The sequence below is a fragment of the Vulpes vulpes genome, chromosome 14 (assembly GCF_048418805.1).
Source record: "Vulpes vulpes isolate BD-2025 chromosome 14, VulVul3, whole genome shotgun sequence".
NCBI lineage: Eukaryota > Metazoa > Chordata > Mammalia > Carnivora > Canidae > Vulpes > Vulpes vulpes.
Genome location: NC_132793.1, coordinates 22454713 through 22474226, shown reverse-complemented (window position 1 = coordinate 22474226; position 19514 = coordinate 22454713). Strand labels below are relative to the sequence as shown.

Below are 19514 nucleotides of genomic sequence, written 5' to 3'. Positions count from 1 at the left end.
GCAAGAAGCTGGAGATGGCGGCAGGCCTGAGCAGGTTGTCAGGTTCACGATACGTTTCTGTTCAACAGTTAAACTGTGAAATGGTTCACAACTGCAAATGAGCAGGGCTGGGAAGACAGGCATCACCCTCCGTGGGAAGGCACCGAGTCCCGGTTCCCTGCTGGAGCTCCGCTGATAAAGACAGACTGACAGAAAGGAACTGCCCCTTCCCTAGGGTATCTCTTGACCTGGGCACAATTCTTTGGGGTTCAGATCTCGGCTCCGCTACCTTCCAGCTATGCAGGTCATTCACTTCTCTGGGTTGTTTGCTCAGGAGGCATAATCTGACTTCCCCTGCAGGACTGTTAAATGAGCTAATGTATGTCAAAGGCCTGGTGGATTATCCACAGCAAGTGAATGAAATAGTTGCTGCTATTGTGCTGTCACCATCATTACATTAACCCATTTACTCCTCCCAGTGGCCCTCTGTAACTACCCAGATGTTATAGTGGCTCAGAGAGGGGAAGCTACTTACTCAAAGTCACACAGGTGAAGGAACTAGAATTCAAACCTGGGTCTGCCAGATTCTGTAGGAGGTATTACTTCCTCTTGGCCACTCAGGCCTGTGATAATGTGGACCATGGCTTGAAGAGAGAGCAGAGTGGGAAGGAGCCTGGATCCTCCTCCTCTGAGAAAGGAGGCCAAAAACTGGGGTGACTGTGCCCAAGGCTAAACAGCTGGCAGGAAAGGAGGCCAGAGGGGATGCCATCCCTATGTGGCCAGCTCGGGACAGAGAAAGCTTGTGTATTATGTACTCCCCCCAGAGGGAAAAGCTGTGGCCAAAGGGAAACCCCTAGAGAGACAGATGGAGAAGATGGGCTTGTTCTGTAGTGAGCTGCCCACCCCTGGAAGCATGCAAGCAAAAGTCAGCCTATTTCCAAAGGAGATTTGCAGTCAAGATGTCAGCTAGGGCTGCAGTCATCTGAAGGTTTGACTGGGGCTGGAGGATTTGCAGCTCACATAGGGTAGGTGTTGGTAGGAGACCTCAGGTCCTTCCCCACTCTGTAGGGATGCTTGAGGACCTTTACACAGTGGTGGATGGCTTCCCCCAGGCCAAGAGATCCAAGAGAGAAAAAAGGAAATGACTATCTTTTGTAATCTAGCTCTGGAAGTCACATACTGTCATTTCCACAATGTCCTATTGATCACAGAGGCCAGCCCTAGTCCATGTGGGAGGGGACTAACTTCCAGGGTATCAGTACCAGGAATGACACTCTTCAAGGGCTGTCTGGGCTTTTGGTTGTCACAAGACTGGACTGTGGGAAACCTCAATGGTCCTGTTCAGCATCAGGTGTCCCCTCCAAGCCTCTGGTTCCCCATATGCATAATGGAGGTTGGATTTGATGATTCGTGGGAATTCCTGCAGGTGTGTGTGGAGCGAACCCAGGGCCAGTAGCCTCAAGTGGTAGAACTCGGGAGCTAGGCATGCAAGAGGGGACAGTAGTCACCCCAGAGTCCTCAAGGGGCATCAAGGTTGGCTGCAGAATGTTCCTGCAGAAGGCACCACCTCTAGGCACCAGGCCACCTCTGATGTGGCACATGCAGTGTTTTAGGGCAGGTAGGCTGCAACTGGTGCATCCCTGCACTCCTGAAAAAACTGGGATCTGTTTCATCCATCTTCCCTTCCAGAGAGCTTTTTCTGAAAGCTTCTCTAGAGAAACCGTGTGTGAGGGGGTGGAGTGGAGTGAGGGGAGCAGAGGGATGGGCGTGTGGAGATGGCGTTTCTGTGTGTAATGTTGGTCTCCCCCACAACACAGCTCTGCTGGTGAACACTGGCCGAGCTCATGGGAGGTGTTTACAAATATTTGTTGAATGAAAGAATGAATGAAGCAAATATAAAAGTGAGTAAGCTGCCATCCCAGCTTGTGGGGAGCCCCCAGTCCAGTGGGGACGCTGACAGCTCATTCTAGCGCAGCGAGAGAGATGCTCTAGCAGCCTTTGCAAGGCGTAGGAGCTCCCTGGAGGGAGAGACAGCCATCAGAGTCACAGGCAAGAGGGGTAGTCAGTGAGCAGGTCAGGGAGCACCTCTGAAGGAAGTGGTGTGTGAGCCAGGCCTTGCTCCAGACCCCGGGGCGGAATAAGGCAAAGGAAATGGCAGAAACAGTGGCCTGGAGAGAATGTGGCCTGGGAAGTGTGGATGCTGCCGCAGAAGTGGGCAGGGGCAGGCTTGCACAGGGCCTTGAATGTTGAGGGGAGTAGGGCGGCCAAGGAAGGGTCCTCATTAAAGGAGGATGTGATTGGAGTCAGGAGGACGTGTGGAGTGATTAAGAGCATGGACTCTGGACTTAGAAAGGTTCGAATCCCAGCTCTGCCATTTGGGGCAATCTGCTTTTCGTGGCTGCCTTCATCTCCTCATGGGCGAAATGGATAAGCCGATGATAGTTACCTATGTCGTGGGGCTGCCAGAGGTTGAAGTGAGTTAATGTTTGTGTTTAAAGTGCTTGGAACAGAATCTGACACACAGTGAGGCTGCATGAATGTTAGTTACTTTTTTTTTTTAAGATTCTATTTATTTATTCGAGAGAAATAGAGAGAGAGAGAGGCAGAGACACAGGCAGAGGGAGAAGCAGGCTCCATGTGGGGAGCCTCACGCGGGACTCAATCCCGGGTCTCCAGGATCACGCCCTGGGCTGAAGGTGGCACTAAACCATTGAGCCACCCAGGCTGCCCCGAATGTTAGTTATTGTAGATATTGTATGTACATGTGAGGGAGGCATGGGCCTTTTCTGGAAGATTACACAAGAAATTTCCTGGGGGTGCCCAGGTGGGAGGAAGACTTGCTATTTTTTATTTTTAACACATCCTTTGCCTGTGGTATCTTCATAATGATGGTGGATGGGCCAGAGAAGCTGCGGGGGACTGGGGACCCATTGGATCAGAGCTGATAGGGGTCTGGTCATACAGAGGACCTGGGGCAGGAGGCAAGGGATGGATTAGGATATCAGATGCTGTGCTCTAGGACTGCCTGTTGACTTGTTAAGGGAATGGAAGGAGAAGCAAAGTGAGGGTACCGCAAAGTTGGCACACCTACTGGGACATCAGGATGCAAATGGGCCTCAGAAACTGTGCCAGGCTGGTCCCTGATGAAAAGGTCCAAGGTAAGAACAGCTCATTGGGCCCACTGATGCTTCCTCAAAGGTGCTGAGGCAATGATCAAAGCAAATTATTGCCATCCATGAGGAGGCTGGGGCCACTGGCTCAGACCCTCAAGTTCCTGAAGGCTGCTGATGGGATCTGGGGCCACACAGTGGGGTCTTCTGCCCTTAATTCCACCTTTCAGCCCCTCACCTTGGCAAGGGGTTGGGTGGAGGTGAAATGTTCACGCTTGAAGTCACATCCTATGAGTCACCTTTACTCTACAAAGCACAGATGCCCTACATGGCTTGGTCTTGGGGCTGGGAAGGGGTGACAGGGCACCAGTGGGGAGGGCCTGGGGGTGGCCCCCAGTCATTGACTCCATCTTTTTTTTTTTAAGATTTTATTTATTTGTTTGAGAAAGAGAAATTGGTGGCAGGGGATGGGGGGGTGGGGCAGGGAGGGCAGAAGGAAAGAACCCCTAGCAGAGCGGGGAGCCCAACATGGGGCTTGATCTCACAACCCTGAAATCATGACCTGAGCCCAAATCAAGAGTCAGCAGCTCAACAAACTGAGCCACCCAGGTGCCCCTGACTTCCTCTTTAAAGGGAGAACATGACTCATGGCAGGATGTTTAGATACCACAGATGGTTCTTGACCTTGAACACAGCTTTGAAATTAGCAAGTACTGTGCCTGACGCCCCCTTCCAAGCCCCGAGAGAGAGGGAAACAGGGCTGAATCCCTTTCACCAGGGCAATCAGCTGGCAGACCCTGGAATCCCAAACTGTGTGAGCTGTACAAGACCTTGAAGACTTCCCATTCCAGCCAACTCCATGTTGTGCAGATGGGGAAACTGAGGTTCAGGGGCCAGCAGAGGCCAGGGGCCCAGCCAAGGCTCTAGGCTCCAGTTTGTAGGGGGTGGGGGTGGTGTGAGTGACAGTGGAAAAGCCTGCAGGAATCCAACAAACCTGGGTTCGAACCCTAGTTCTGCTACTTACCAGACAAGTCCCCTCACCTCTGAGCCTCAGGCTCCTCATCTGTCATTCAGAATGAATGACATCTCAGTCTCAGAGTTGTGGGGAGGTTGAATGATACCAGGTCTTAAAGGCGCTAGTGCAGTAGGCCCTCAGGGAGTGGCATTCCTCTTTAAAATGTGGTCCTAGGAGCACCTGGGTGGCTCCTAGGTTATGTGTCTGCCTTCCGCTCTGGTTGTGATCCCTGAGTCCTGGGATCGAGCCCCACATCGGGCTCCCCATTCAGCAAGGAGCCTGCTTCTCCCTCTCCCTCTGCCCCTCTTCGTATTTGTGGGCACTCACTCTCACTCTCGCTCTTTCTCTCTCTCTCTCAAATAAATAAAATCTTAAAAATAAAATAAAATAAATGTGGTCCTAAATTGTCATTCACTTCACACACTGTTCCATTCATTCATTTGTTCATTCATTCATTCATTTGCTCACCAGCCTTTGGTTAATAAGCACCTGCTGCCTACCAGGCTCTGTGAGGTGTATCAGATTCAGGAGCATCCTTGTCCTCAAGGAGCTCACACAGTGTGGGAGAGAGGATTCCAGATTTGCTGGAGGGGTGACTAAAGCATCATGCACTCCCTGAGGATCAGAGACTTACAAAGGAGATGGCTTTTGGGCTAGGTTCCTGGCATGAGCAGAAGTTCCTGGGCAACCAAGGCGGGAGGCTATTTCAGGCAGAGAGATTGGCGTGTGCAAAGTCATAGACATCTGAAACTGTTGTGTTTGGAGAGCCCCAAAGGGCCCCACGTATGTGGCTTACAGGTGGGAAGCTGTAGGGTGGGTGTGGGGTGAGGTAGGGGTCCAGGCACAGACAGCCTAGGGATCAGGCCAGAGGTTGAAGTTTTCCTGGAGACCTAGAGACAAAGATATTTTGGGGGGTGATCCCAGGAAAGCCTTGTTGGGGAGTGGGGAAAGGAAGAAAGGGAACCAGTGAAGGAAGATCTAAGCACAGCTGGGGACCCTGGGAGGCCTAGTAGAATACATTTCACGGTTACCAGCACCCAAAAGGAAGGAGGCCCGGTGTTTATGTACCAGCTCTCCATCCGTCATGGGTTGAGGCTACTTCTGGGGGCATCAGCTCCCTAATATTTCCTGTTTGCCTTATGCATGGGCTAAGCTTTCCTTTGGACAGAGTGACAGGCCCTTGTGGGAAGCAGCCTTAGAAGGTAGAAGTGAGTGCCCAGGGGATATGGGCCACACTCCCACAGCCTCTGCTACAGCTTTCATCCTTCTGTTGTCTTTTGGGGCAAAGGGACGAGCCAACACAAGAGAGCCCAGCCCCCCCATGTGCTGCTTGCACAGCCCCAGCTCACCTCCCCGCAGGTATCCAGTGCTGAGGCTCTGTCCATCGACCTCAGGCCAAGCCACACCTGCTCAGAAGCCTTGGATGACTCCTGCCCGCAGTTTATTATTTTTTAGTAAATTTTTAGGATAGATAATATATCCACGTGGATCAAAATTCTGAAGACTGAATGCAATGTGGTTTCCTGGATTGGATCCTGAAACAGAGAAAGGATGTTAATGGAATTGGTGAATTCCAAATAAATTCTGGAGTTTAGTTAATAGTATGTACTGACAATAGTTTCTTAGGTTTTTTTTTTTTTTAAGATTTTTATTTACTCATGAGAGACACACACACAGAGAGAGAGAGAGAGAGAGAGAGAGAGAGAGAGGTAGAGACACAGGCAGAGGGAGAAGCAGGCTCCATGCAGGGAGCCCAACATAGGACTTGATCCCCGTTCCCCAGGATCATGCCCTGGACTGAAGGCGGCGCTAAACCGCTGAGCCACCAGGGCTGCCCGCCCCCCCCAAGTTTCTTAGTTTTAACAAATGTACCATTGTTATATAAAATGGTAACGTTAGGGGAAACTGAGTGAGGTTTACATGGTAACTTTCTGTACTCTGCAACCTGGAATAATCCAAAATTATTCAAAGATAAAAAGCTTAAAAACAACAAAAAACAAAGACAAACAACAACAACAACAACAAAAAACGTTGTAAAAAATCCCTCTCCCATCCTTTTTTCCATCTACCCAGTTTCTGGTTTTCTGAGTACCTTCCACAGATAAACAGATTGGTACTCGATAGACAATTGGTACCATTCTGTAGCAGACCTGTGGGGGCCTGCCCCTTCCTCCTCCCCTCACTGTCTGGTTCCTGCGGCTGCTGGCTTCTAGAAACACCTGTAGCTCTCCAGCTAATGGCACTCCTCTCTACGTGAAGGCCAACGTGCCAAGAAGTTAGTGCCCCCAGGGCGCCCTCAGCTGGTGCAGAAGGAAGTGGGGAATACACACCCAGCTCCCTCCGTCCTCAGCAGGGAAACTGAGCTGTGTTCTGTTGCCCAGGGTTCCCCAGTGGGACTGAGCTCACTTGCTTATAGTCAGGAATGCAACCTTTACTGCCTTGTCTTGCTTCCTGCTCCCTCCATGTGCTTCCTAGAATTACCCCCCTGAAAGACTCAAATCCTTGGCTCTGAGTCTGCTTCTGAAAGAACCCAAACTAAGGTAGGTACCATAACCCTGCTCTGCCCCCTGTTGTTTTTACTGAGCAGTGTATTTTGGAGAGCTTTTCACGTCAGTACTCGGAACAATCATGCCCTTCTTTACAACTGCGTAGTATTCCATAGTGTCCTGGACCATAATTTGTTTATCCACTCTCCTAATGGGCAGTTGGTTTTTTTCAGACTTTTGCTGGTACAAAGTATTTTTCTCTCAAGATTTCAAAAAGTCTTCTTTCAAGAAGAACCCTTTGCACCCCCATTTCCTGTGTGCATAAGGCAAGGCTGCTGGATAATTCCTGGAAGTGGGATTGTTGGTACCAGTGGCCCTGGGCCAGCCCTACTCTATTTTGATGGCAGGTGTCCTACAGTTTAAATCTAGAGTCTCTGGGGTTCACCAAAGCTCTCTCTGATCTGAGCCCCGACATCTACCTCCCCTGCCCCTCAAAGCCCACCCTTGCCACACAACTTACTATTTTCAGCACTGCCTCCATCTCTCACCTCTGACCATGATTTGTCTATGCTTTTCCCTTTTATGAAATACTCTTCCCTACACTTTTATCTGCTGAAATCTTACTTGTTCTCAGAGACCTGGCTGAAATGCCACCTCCTCTAGGGAGCCTTCCTGGTGTCTCAGCAAGTATTGATCCTTCTTTTCACTGGGCTGCTCACCCTGCCTTTGACATTGCCTGGAATTTATTTTTATGTGTTGTCTAATTGCCATGTGTATTTCTGCCTCCTGCACTTGGCCGCATGATCTTTAAGGGCTGGAATCATCTGAGTCACAAAGCCCCATAAATGTTGGAGGAATTGAATTAAATGTGCTGGCAATTGCAACATTCTGACCATTTTGTTCTGCTGTTTGCCAAAACAGCCTTCCAGGATGGTCCCTCAGTGAGGGCCAGAATGAAACAGGCCAAGGCAGGTGACCTCCAGAGCCCGCCTGTCCCACATTCAGAGTTCTGAGGCCGGGGAGTGGGGCAATGTGTTCCCTGGACAACTTTCCCCTAGTAGTCCTCTCCTGGGAAGGTGGTGGTGAGCAGGCGGTTAGAGGCTGTGTCCCCTGACCCAAGCCCAGGGCTCTGTGAACTGATAGTAGATGGAATGTTGTTACCTAAGAGCTGAGAGGTAGCTCAGGGAGGTGATGGGAGGCTCAGGCTCTGGAGCCCAGGATTTGCCTGGGTTCAAATCCTGCCCGTGTGACCTTGGATGAATCACTTCCTTCCATGCCTCAACTCTCCCTCTGTAAAATGGGGCCAATGGTAGGATGCACTTCACAGGGCTGATTTGAGGATTCAACGAGACAATTCATATAAAATGCTTATGTATATTAGGAAACATTTGACAAATAAGCTTCAGAAAAGGTCTTAAAAGGCTCGTGTAACAACCACAGCTCCTCTTTATTGAGCACCTGCCACAAAGTTTCCTGGGTGCTCTGCAGACATGCTCCTGCTGAATCTCATAAATATCCTACAAGTGAAGTATCTTATTTTTTTTAATTGAAGTAGAATACACACATTTTAACCAAATTTATCATCTTAATCATTTAAAAGTGTACAATGCAAAAAACAAACAAAAAAAGTGTACAATGGGGTAGCATTAATACATCCACTATGTTGTCAGCTATCACCATTGTTTCCAGAACTCTTTCACCACTTCTTACAACGATCTTATACCCACTGAAGTCACTCCTCACTCCTCCTCCTCCCAACTGAGACTAAGAGAGGCAAACTGACCTGCATGAGGTCACACCCCTGGGAAGAGGTGGAGCTGGATTCAAACCCCAGTCAGATGAGGTCCAACACCTGCTCTCCTCCTCCTTTAGCACCTCCTGGTGGACAGTCAGCAGACTGTCTTCCTGTCCGCTAGTCCCATTTGGCCCCTCACAAGGACCCCACACCATTGGAATAATCATCTCCATTTTCCAAATGAGAAATCCAAGGTAGGGAAGGTGGCCTAGGGCCAGACAGTGAGTCAGCCAGGTTCCCAGCCCTCTTGAGCTTGAGGAAGGTTCTGGGGAGCAGAAACACCAGATCAGCCCATCTGATCTGAAGAAGAAAGTAAGAAAGAAGCAAGAAAGGAGTAAGGGAGACCTTGAAGGGATTTCAGAGAACTGGGTGAAGTGATTCTCTTTGGGTTTTTAAAAGGATGACTATGGTTCTACCTCTGTAGTCCCTTTGTTCTGAGGGTCTAGGCCCGTTTCCTTCTGTCTTTTCCTTATCTAGCACACAAAGATGAGTGCTGGGTGGCAGGGCCCAGGGGGTTGGTCTGTGACCTCTGGAGCCTCAGCTGAGCCTAGGCAGCACACAAAGATGAGTGCTGGGTGGCAGGGCCCAGGGGGTTGGTCTGTGACCTCTGGAGCCTCAGCTGAGCCTAGGCAGCCCTATCACTAGAGAACCCCTCAACCCCAAATCTGTGCCCCTCACACCAGAAGAACTGCAGCACCCCCATCCCGCACCCTCTGTTCAGAGTTCAGCGTCAGGATGGGCAGCACAGGAATTCAGTTTCGAACAGAGGAGGAAGCCCCCTCTGGGGACGAGTAGGGCAAACCAGAGTTTGTGGGGGCAGTGTCAGCCACATGTCCCAAGCAGCCCAATCCAGGGTATCTGCTGGAGCCATGGCCTGCTATCTTGTTGACCAAACAACCAGTTGATTGAATGTTACGCTTTTCAAACAGTTGCTATGGACACAGACTTAGGCTGGAAGCAATTTGGACCTTGAATTCATCAGGATAACGGAGCTGTCATAGATGAAAAGGATCCTGGAACCTCCGCCTTGTGGGCAAAGCCATGGAATGTGGCTTCAGGAGTCAGATTGATTCCCACCAGCACCCCCAACCCCTCCAGCTGAGAGGCCCAGAGCAATAGCCTCTAGCCATTTGTTCTCATGGGTATATCAACTATTTCTGTATAACAAATTATATCAAAACTTGGTGGCAGCTTAAAACCATAAACATGTATTATCTCACATAGTTTCTGAGAGTCAGGAACCCAGGAGCAGCCTTAGTTGGTGGTTCTGGCCCTGGGTCTCCTTGAGGTTCCAATCAAGTTGCCAACAGGGGCTGCTGCCATCCAGAGTCGTCACTGGGACTTCGGATCCGATTGCAAGGCTCATTACCTGGCTCTGAAGTTAGTGCTGGCTCGTGTTGCGGCAGGAGAGTAGTGGGGGAAGGGGGTTGCATATATAGGAACATGAATACCAGGAGATGGGGACCACTGGGGTGCATTTGGAGCCTGAGTGGCACAGGGAACTCCTCATCCCCACCAGGAAGAGATGCAGTGAGGGTTAAGTGAGTTCACATATGGGAAGCACCTAGTATACAGTATGCACTCCATAAATGATCACTGTGACTAGCTGAAGCTAAAAACACGCCATGCTGTAGTTGCCTCACAGTCTTCATCATTTCTAGGCATCCCCCAAGACCTTCTGCAGGTCTTTGACTTAGCAAAAGCTGCCGGAGCCTCTCCTGCGTCCTGCCCCCATGCTGGGTGCTGGGGACACAGCAGTGTGACAGAGGCAGACACCATACCTGCCGTTCCAAGTTCTGTCAGACCTAAACCGGGGCAGTGCGGCAGAGGGCTAGCAGGTGAGGCGCTGCTCCTGACGGTGGCCAGGGCCAGCCTCTCTGCAGAGGTAGCCTGTGCGTGGAGACTGGATGAAGCAAAGAAGTAATCGTGTGGTCCAAAGGGGAGACATAGCATTTCAGTCAGACCCACGGGAAGAGTGAGAGCCCCAAGATGGGAGTTAATGACCTGTGTTCAAGGAACAGAATGGAGGCCCAAGGGGGTGGGGGCAGGAAATGAGATCAGAAAAGCAAGAAGAAACAAGATGAGTAAGGAGATTGATTTTGGGTCTAAGGGCCATGGGAGTCTTGTCTGGACGAGAGACTATGGGGGCCTGGCCCTGGGCAGGGCTATGAGGATGATGAGAAGTGGTGGGATTCTGGGGTATCTTGAAGGTGGAGTTGTTTTGAAGGCTTTGCTGTTTGATGGGATCTGGAGATGAGAGAAAGAGGAGTCGAGGATGATCCTGAGCTTTCTGACCTGAGTGAGCAGGAGGGTGGCGTTGTGAGGAGCAGAATTAGGGTAGACTGTGGGAGGAACAGTTTGGGGTGGGTGGGAGATCAGGCATTCGATTTTGGACCTGTCAGACATCCAGGGCGAGATGTCAGGGAGGCAGAGATGGGTGTCTGGTGTTTGAGAGAGATTGGGCAGAGGATGTAAATTTAGGATTCTTAGATATAGGTGGGGTTTAAAGCTTCGAGTCTGGATGAGATCAGCAGGAGAGAGAAGGTAAAGAGAAGCAAAGAGGACTCAATTTCTCTAGCACTTAGAGGTCAGAGGAGGAGAAGCCAGCAAGAGAGAGCCCAGGTGTGGCAAGGAACGTAGGAGGGGAATGGGAGTGGTACCCAGAGATGAAGTCACAGTGTAGCACAGCCTGCCTCCACCTCCACCTCCACCCCTGCCCCAAGCAGCGCCAAGGCCCTGGAGGCTCCATAGAGCCCATTCTTCCCCTTCCACACTCCTGCCCTGCAGAGGCCTACGGCAGTAGTGGTGTCATCTGTGGACTGCTGTGCACATCCCCACAATGTCCTGCCATTCCACTCACATCATTTCCTGCCGTTCATCCCTTGGCTCACCCTCCCATGCCCTGCTCTACTTCTCTGTCTCTATCTCAACAGGGTTCAGCACTGATGAAGACTATCCTCTCCCTTCATTTAGACTCTCTATCTCTGTCAACATAACCTTAGACAAAACAAAATACAGAAGATATAAGCAAGAAATAGTAAGGGATCTGGAGTGGTTAAAAGGAGCAGCTGTCAAGAGGGGAAATAATATCAAAAAAGGGGCTTAGGGTTACATCAGCAAGGGTCTTGACTGCCTCAACAAGGAGCTTGAACTGAGGAGGGAAGAGGATCCACAGAAGGTTCTAGATTAGGGGAAAGATGCAATCAGGTGACTTTTGCATCAGGAAGAGCCATGCTGGGTTTCATTCCTGGCCTTGTCCCTAATTAGCTCACAGGCCAAGTCTGGCTCCAGAATGAGCGGGGGCAGGGCAGGGAGGCCCCACTCTGTGCAGATGAGAGTAGTGACAGCAGATACAGTTGCACCGCAGAGCAGGGAGGGTTCCCAGGGAGGCAGCAGCTCCGCTACTTCCTCCATGTTTCCGTGAGGGCAATGAGGCTTATATTAATGAGAGATAATTATGGGCACCCGGATGGGCCTAAGTATAGCTCAGAGATAAAGGCAGTGTGAGGCAGCCAGCTGCTTCCCCTGCAAGGCCCAGACCTGCCTATTTTAAGACCTCCCCAAGGTGAGGCTCCTGCCACTGCTAGGCGTTGGGTGGCTGATGGACTGGTACCCAGTGTCCCAGGAACTCTGACCAAGAGTGTGCAGAGGGAACTCCGTGTGACCAGTTGCCCAGAAAACCCTCACTCAACCCCCGCCCCCTGCCTAGAGGTGGAAACTGAGGCAGGCCCAGAGTGACCAGTTGGAGGTTTTGCCAAGAGCACAACCAGGATTAGAATCCAGGTGCAGTTGCACGTACTTTCCACGATGCTATGCAGCATCCCTACCCCAGAAGTGTTGGCCTGTCCCCAGGAAGCACAGTGAGCGGGGGAGGGGGACGTCACTGATGTTTATTGAGCCCTAAGCACCAGATGTGTTTTCCATATGATATCACAGTTAATCCCTATCATAATTTTGAAAAGTAAGGATCCTCATCCCCATGTTGTAGAAGAGGAAATAGAAGACTAAAAGGAGTGGTTAAATTGCTGAATGTCCCTCAGTAAGGAGGGAAAGAAGTAGAATCCAGTTATGTCCTGTCTTAGGGTCAGGTTCCCCAGGAAACAGACGCTGAGGTATGCATGGGGAGTCTCCTGGGAATACCTGTGACTGGTGAGGGCACAGGATCTGGCGGAGGGAGGACTTGAATGGAGATGCAGTTACAACAAAGGCCTTTGCTGATCCCATGGGCAGCTCTGGGGCTCAGATGGCCATTTAGGGTTGTTCTGAATTGGGCAAGGGGCCAAGCTTTGGGCTCTGGTGTCTGTACATCAACCAGTTACTGGCTGCTGGCTGTTCCCAGAAGGAGTGTAACCGTGGGTGAGGCATCTCCCTTTGGCTGAGAGCAAGCCCTAGTGGGTACCCAGTATGAACCATAAGCAGCCAGTGTTTGGCAGCTGGAGACATGAGTGCCTCAATCCTAAAGGGAGACCTGAGCAGCCACCAGAGCATCAACTACATGTGCATCTCCAGATCTTTTCTCCTTCCTCTGGCTCCCAGATGAGAAGAACCAGCCGTTACCCACAAGGAGGTTATGGGAACATGGACTCATGCCCTTTGTGGAGCTGACACACAGGGGATGCTGCAGGGAGGCCATTGGTCCTAATGAGGAAGGAAAGAGCAAGTGGCCAGTCCAGGAAAAGCTGAAAAACACTGTCTATTTAAAACCTAGAGCACCTGGGTGGCTCAGTCAGTTGAGTGTCTGCCTTTGGCTAGGTCATGATCCCAGGGTCCTGGGATCAAGCCCCGCACCAGGCTCCCTGCTCGTGGGGAGCCTGCTCCTCCCTCTCCTCCCTGCTTGTGCTCTCACTCTCTCTCTCTCAAATAAATAAACTCAATCTTTTAAAAAAAAAGCCTATAAGGATAGAATGGGAGAAAACTATTGCAAATCATATTTTAAGGGTTTAATATCCAGAATATATAAAGAACTCCTACAACTCAACCACAAAAAATGACAAATCATCCAATTTTAAAACGAGTGAAAGTCTTAAATAGACATTTCTCCAAAGAAGATACGCAAATTGCCAATAAGCACATGAAAAGATGCTCAACATCATTAGTCATCGGGGAAATGCAAATCAAGACCACAATAAGATACCAGCTCATACCTACTAACATGGGTATAATTTTAAAAAAACCAAAAAAGCAAAACAACAAGTGTTGGTGAAGAGGTAGAGAAATCGGACCCTATATATTGCTGGTGGGAATGTAAGATGGTGGGACCACTGTAGGAAACAGTTTGGCAGCTCCTCAAAAAGTTAAACAGAATTACCATATGACCCAGCAATTATATTCTTAGGTATATACCCAAAAGAATTGAAAGCAGGGACTTAAACAGATACTTGGTGTGCCAATGTTTCTTGATTGCAACATTATTCACAATAGCCAAAAGATGGCAACAACCCAAATGTCCATCAACAAATGAATGGACAAAAAAAACTGTGGTCTCTACATATGATGGAATATTATCCAGCCATGAGGAGGAATGAAGTTCTGGTACATGCCACACAATCCGGATGAACATTGAAAACATTAGGCTAAATGAAATAAGCCAGATACAGAGGCTTGTATGTATGTATGTATGTATAAATGTATGATCCATTTATATGAAATATCTAAAATAGGCAAATTCATAGAGACAGAGTGTGGATCAGACATTACCAGGGGCTGGAGGAGAGGAGAGAATAAGAAGTCATTACATTTAATGGTTATAGAGTTTCTGTTTGGGGTGAAGAGTTTAGGATGTAGATAATGGTGGTAGTTGCACAACGTTGCGAATGTAATTAATGCCAAAGAACTGTACCCTTAAAAGTGGCTGAAATGGCAAATTTTTATGTTATGTACATTTTACCACAATTAAAATAAAACACATAGGAAATAGGTAAATCCATAGACAGAAAGCAGATTGGTGGTTGCGAGGGGCCGGGAGGAGGAGGGAACAGGGAGTGATTGCTCATTGGGTACTGGGTTTTCTTTGGAGGTAAGAAACTATTTTGGAATTTTTTAAAAAGATTTATTTATTTATGATAGACATAGAGAGAGAGAGAGAGAGAGGCAGAGACACAGGAGGAGGGAGAAGCAGGTCCATGCGGGGAGCCTGACATGGGACTCGATCCCGGGACTCCAAGATCGCGCCCTGGGCCAAAGGCAGGCGCCAAACCGCTGAGCCACCCAGGGATCCCCCTATTTTGGAATTAGATGGAAGTAGTGGTTACACAGCATCGTGAATGTATGGAATGTTGCTGAATTACACACCTTAAAATGGCTACTGCTATGTTATGTGCTTTTCACCTCAATTTTCTTAAAACGAGGAGGAAAAAAACCTGCAGAGAAATAAAATCTATGAGATGTAGCCAAATAGGTACTCAGGGGGAAACGTATAGCCTTTCCAGTGACACATTTATTAGAATATAAAAAATGAGAAACATAAAACCAAACCAAAAAGTGTGAATAAGATGTTAGAAGAGAGTACCTTAGACCCCAGCTTTCAGGAGGGGGAGCTGAAGGATGCTTCTTCCTGGAGTTGCATTTGAAGTTCTAGAACTGTACTATCCAATATGGTAGCCACTTGCCACATGTGATGTTTAAATTTAATTAAAATTTAAAAGGCAGCTCCTCAGTTGCACTAGCTGCATTTCAAGTGGTCTACAGCCCATGTGGCTAGTGGCTACCATATTGGTCAGGACAGACCCAGGGGACAATGAACAATAAACTAGCAAGCAAAGAACATGTGAGTTTCCAAGATTGTTGAGAACTATGAAGAAAATCCAGGAAGGCAATGAGTTTGGTTGGCAAGGGGAGTAAAGGATGGGGATGAAATTGGCAAACACTAGACATGCTGGGCCTTCTGGAGCTCTGCTCTGCTGAGGTACCTCTTCATGCTGTCCCACTCTCCTCACCCTCTGCTCCTCACCTGGCAATCCTGGACTCTTCCTTTGCAGACCTTCTGTTTTGGGTGGGCTGGTGAGCTGGGGCCTGGGTAGAATCAAGAGACCCAGGTAATGGGCCTGGAGTGGCCTTGCTGTGAGGCCTTATCCTGTCCTTTTCCCAGGCTGACATTCTTTAGCTCTAGCAAGCCATGTGGCTGAAGCTGACGGTTAGAAGTTCACAGAGACTAGCTCTCCAGTGGCCTTGAATGCCAGGCTCAGGAGTCAAGCATTCATCCCAAGAGCCAAGGGGAGCCGCTGAAGAGGAAGAACACTAGCGCTTTGGCATTTAGCAGTGTCACTCTCCAGCTGCAGTTTGGAACCCACAGGGGTCTTAGAGTGGACACAGAGAGACCAGGGTGAAGGCGATATAGCTGTCCAGGTGAGCGGTGGGAGTGACAGAGGCAGAGGATAGAGAGAGGAAATGGCACCAGGAGACCTAACTGAGGCAGAATCACTATGACCCAGTGATGGTCATAGCTGGGGTTTCCCAGAAGCGTGCCCAAGACAAAGATTCAAGTGCAAGTACTTCATTTGGGAACAGGCAGCACAGTGGAGGAGAGGAGAGGTAAGTCAGGGAAGGGGAGGTAGCCAATGAAGGGAGTGTTATCAAGCAAGGATGGCTGGAACTCCTTCCCCCTGGGCAGCTCCAGGAGGCAGTGTAGAGCCCTTCGGTCCCCCCTGAAGGGTGGAGTAGCTGGGGTATTTATACACCAACTCTCCAACAGTCACTGGCTGAGAGCTGTAGCTGGTTTGTGGGCAGAGGAGGGGTTGTGAAGTCTCTGGTAATCCTGCCAGCCACATGTGAGCAAAGCAGGTTCCAGCTGCTAGAGAAAGCTCCCCCTTCTCCTACAGGGATGCAGATGCTGAGAGTTTGAAGTCAGTCTGTTGGGCACCATGGTGATGAGGCCACAGGAGTATGGGCGGGCACCCACAGCCACCACTGGAGTGACCAACTGGGCATGAGGCCAGTATCAGGCACTTGTTGAATGACACAGAAACCCAGCTCAAACTGAAGCAAAAAGTCTCAACTTGAGGTCTCATATCTGACACCTCAGGCAAGATCTTGACAAAGGACTCCAGGCTGACCCTCTGCCAAGCACAGCAGCCCTAACAGAAAGTGAGGCACCACTTTCCCAACAGTCTCCCCTTAATCCCAGGGCCAACTCTCATTGGCTAGGAAGGGTTTCTATCTCTGAGCCAATCAGTACTCAAGGATGTAGGGCTCTGATTGGCCAGACCTGGGTCATGTGTCCACTCCTGGGGTTCTGGGATAGGGCTGGCACCACCTAGACCATAGGAAGTAAGACTGGGGTAGAATCATTTTCCAGACATGATGAGGATTGTTATTAGTGGAAGGACGCACAGAAGAGGGAAAAATTCAAGGAGATGCCCAGGTATCTGGCAGGAGCCCCACTGGGACACTGAAGCATTTTACTGATATGGGAACACTGTGTGTCTGCTCAGAGCCCTGGAAGGCACTGGCATTTAAAGGGAGGACAAAGATGGGTGTGAGAGTCCCAGAAGTCAGAAAAAGGGACTTTTAACAATGAGGGCCCCGTCACAGGAAGGAAAGAAGTTGAGAGGTACTTGTGGTCATCAAAGTGTTTAGCTGGTCTCTGGAGGACTCCCTGATGGTAGCAGCCATCCTGTAATCCCAGTGGCACCTCTAGGACAGAGACCCAACTCCCCCTACCACCCGGGGCATCATCAGTCAAGACCACCACCAGGTCTTGGGCCAGGCTTTGTCCCCCAGGGAATGAGCATGTGCCAGCACTTCACAATTCACCAAGCACTTGCCCACCCTTTCCCTCAATTCTTCCTCTTGGCACCATTTGACAAACACAGTCTGAGGCTTAGGGAGGCAGCCAATGTCCCAGGCTCACATGTTGGGGAAACTCTGGATTCCTGGGATCAGGAGTACCTATGATGTGAAATTGAAGCCAGCTTCTCCCTGGGAAGGCTGAAGAAGGTGCCTCCTGGGCTGAGAGAGCTAGGTGTGGCGTGCACTTCTGGGGCAGCCACCGCCAACTGTCTTCTAAGCCTGGTGACCAGTCCTCTCCACCTCCAGCATTTCTGGGGCATCAGGCCCCTGCCAAGCCAGTGAGCCAGCAGGGCTGCATTTGCAAATATCTGGCCTTACTTGAGTGGGCATCAAGGACATATTGCTGCGCACACAGTTCTCCAGCTAGAGAGCCAAGGAGGCTGGCCCCTGAGCCCAGGGATCACTGTGGCCCTCAGGGGATGTAAGGAAGCCAAGAAAGGATATGGGGGTGGTTTTGCCTGAAATTGTCTTCAAGAAGAGGTTTGCCCAGAGGAAGCTGCTGCTGGCTGGAGTGGAGGCATGTCCTTGATTTTCTGGAACACTGATGGGGTGCCTGGCATCAAAGTTACCTGTTTTGCCTTGGCTAGAATGACCCTTCCCAGCCTTGGTTTCCCCGTCTGTAAAATGAAGATCATGGTCCCCTACCTCATGAAGCTGTTATGAGGATATGGTGTAATGTAAATAGATTTCAGTGGGTTTCCTCTCCAGCCTGGGGATGAATGCTCTCACAAGCCACCTGGTGGAAGCAGAGATGCTTCCAAGAGGCTACTCAACCACAAGGACTGTCATGACAGTGCTCTGGCCTCCAGGATGGGGTCCATCAGGCTCTTAGAGGCAAGGAGGGTCTCTGGCAGGAAGGGTGAGACCTGAGCGCCTGCAGAAGTCTTGGGGCTTAGGAAGGCTTAGGGCATAGTAAGTCATGAAATGGCTAGGTCCAAGGAAATAATCCTCAGATCCTTAAGGGACCTTAAGGTGCCACCAGCTCCTGGTGACAGTTGCAAGGCAGCTATGCAGAGGAGTAGGAAGAACTGAGGATCCCTCACTGCCCCAGCCACTGGACCCACTGTGTGATCTTGGGGAAGTCATTGCCTTCTAAGGGCCTCAGTTTCCCCCACCTGTAGGATGAGGGTTTCACCTAGGCCAGTGTTTTCCACGAAGTATTTGGTGGGCTCTGGAATTTGCCTTAAGAGCTGCTCTGAGGAATAAGGGAGTCTTAGATACCAGAACCCATTTGGTGTATTCGTTTCCTATGACTGCTGTAACAAATTTTCAGAATTTAGTGGCTTACAATAACACAGATTTATTTTATAGTTCTAGAGGTCATAAGTCTAAAATGGGTCTCAGGGGATACCTGGGTGGCTCAGTTGGTTAAGTAAGTGTCGGCCTTCGGATCAGGTCATGATCCCAGAGACCCAGGACTGGGCTCCCTGCTCAGCAGGTAGTCTGCTTCTCCCTCTCCCTCTGCTCCTCTCCCTGCTCGTGCTCTCTGGCTCACTCTCTCAAATAAATAAAATAATTAATTGATTGATTGATTGATTAAATGGGTCTCAGAACTGCATGCCTTCTGGAGGCTCTAGAGGAGAATCTGACTCCTTGCCTCTTCTAGCTTCTAACGCCTGCCCATATTCCTTGGCTAATGATCCCACATCCCTCTGACCTCTGCTTCTATCATATCTTCATGCCCTCCTCTTAAAAAGACTCATATGATTAGGTCATAGCCCTCCAGATAATCCAGGATAATCTCCCCATCTTGATCCTTAATCATATCTGCAAAGACCCTTTTAACATGTAAAGAAACATAATCAGAGGTTTGGGGGATTGGGACATGGGCAACTTTGGGAGCCATCGATCTGCCCACCACACTTAGCTTCAGCCAGAGCCTGTCCACTCTGACCTGGCCCACCTCTCCAAGATCTCTACCCCAACTGCCCTGGTCCTCCCTTGCTCTGTTCCAGCCACACTGATTGCTTTCAGATCCTCAGCATGCCAGGCACACAGTCCATAGCAAGCCGTGGGACTCCTCTGAGTAGAGCTGGTGATTGGGCCAGGGCTTAGATACCTCGCTAACCTCCCCTCTGCTCCATGGTACAGATGAGAAGACTGAGGCATGGAAAGGAAAGGTAGTTGCCAAAGTTTGAGATTGGTATTTCCAGCATGGTTCTGGATAGAAGATCCAAACAATCCAGCTGCCCTATTTTACAGATGAGGAAACTGAATCGCAGTGGTTCCACCTCAGTGCCACCCCCACCCAAGGCCTTGTCCTGTTCACCCAGTCCTGAGGATGTGCTCTTGTTACTGACTCACTCAGAACTCTGGTTCCAGACTGACCACCATTGATTTCT

The 19514-nt window shown here is 49.8% G+C and overlaps 1 protein-coding gene and 1 long non-coding RNA gene across 7 annotated transcripts in view; one reads left to right on the top strand and one right to left on the bottom strand.

Annotated features, from left to right (window-relative positions):
- The window catches only part of DLGAP4 (DLG associated protein 4), a 193415-nt gene that overhangs the window by 85624 nt on the left and 88277 nt on the right, over window positions 1-19514 (top strand). The gene's annotated exons all lie outside the window — the stretch shown is intronic.
- Window positions 3501-19514, bottom strand: part of LOC112928193 (uncharacterized) — a 152177-nt gene continuing 136163 nt past the window's right edge. Inside the window, exon 3 of the long non-coding RNA XR_011996931.1 lies at window positions 3501-5639. This is a non-coding gene — a long non-coding RNA (uncharacterized lncRNA). The remainder of the gene's footprint in view (window positions 5640-19514) is intronic.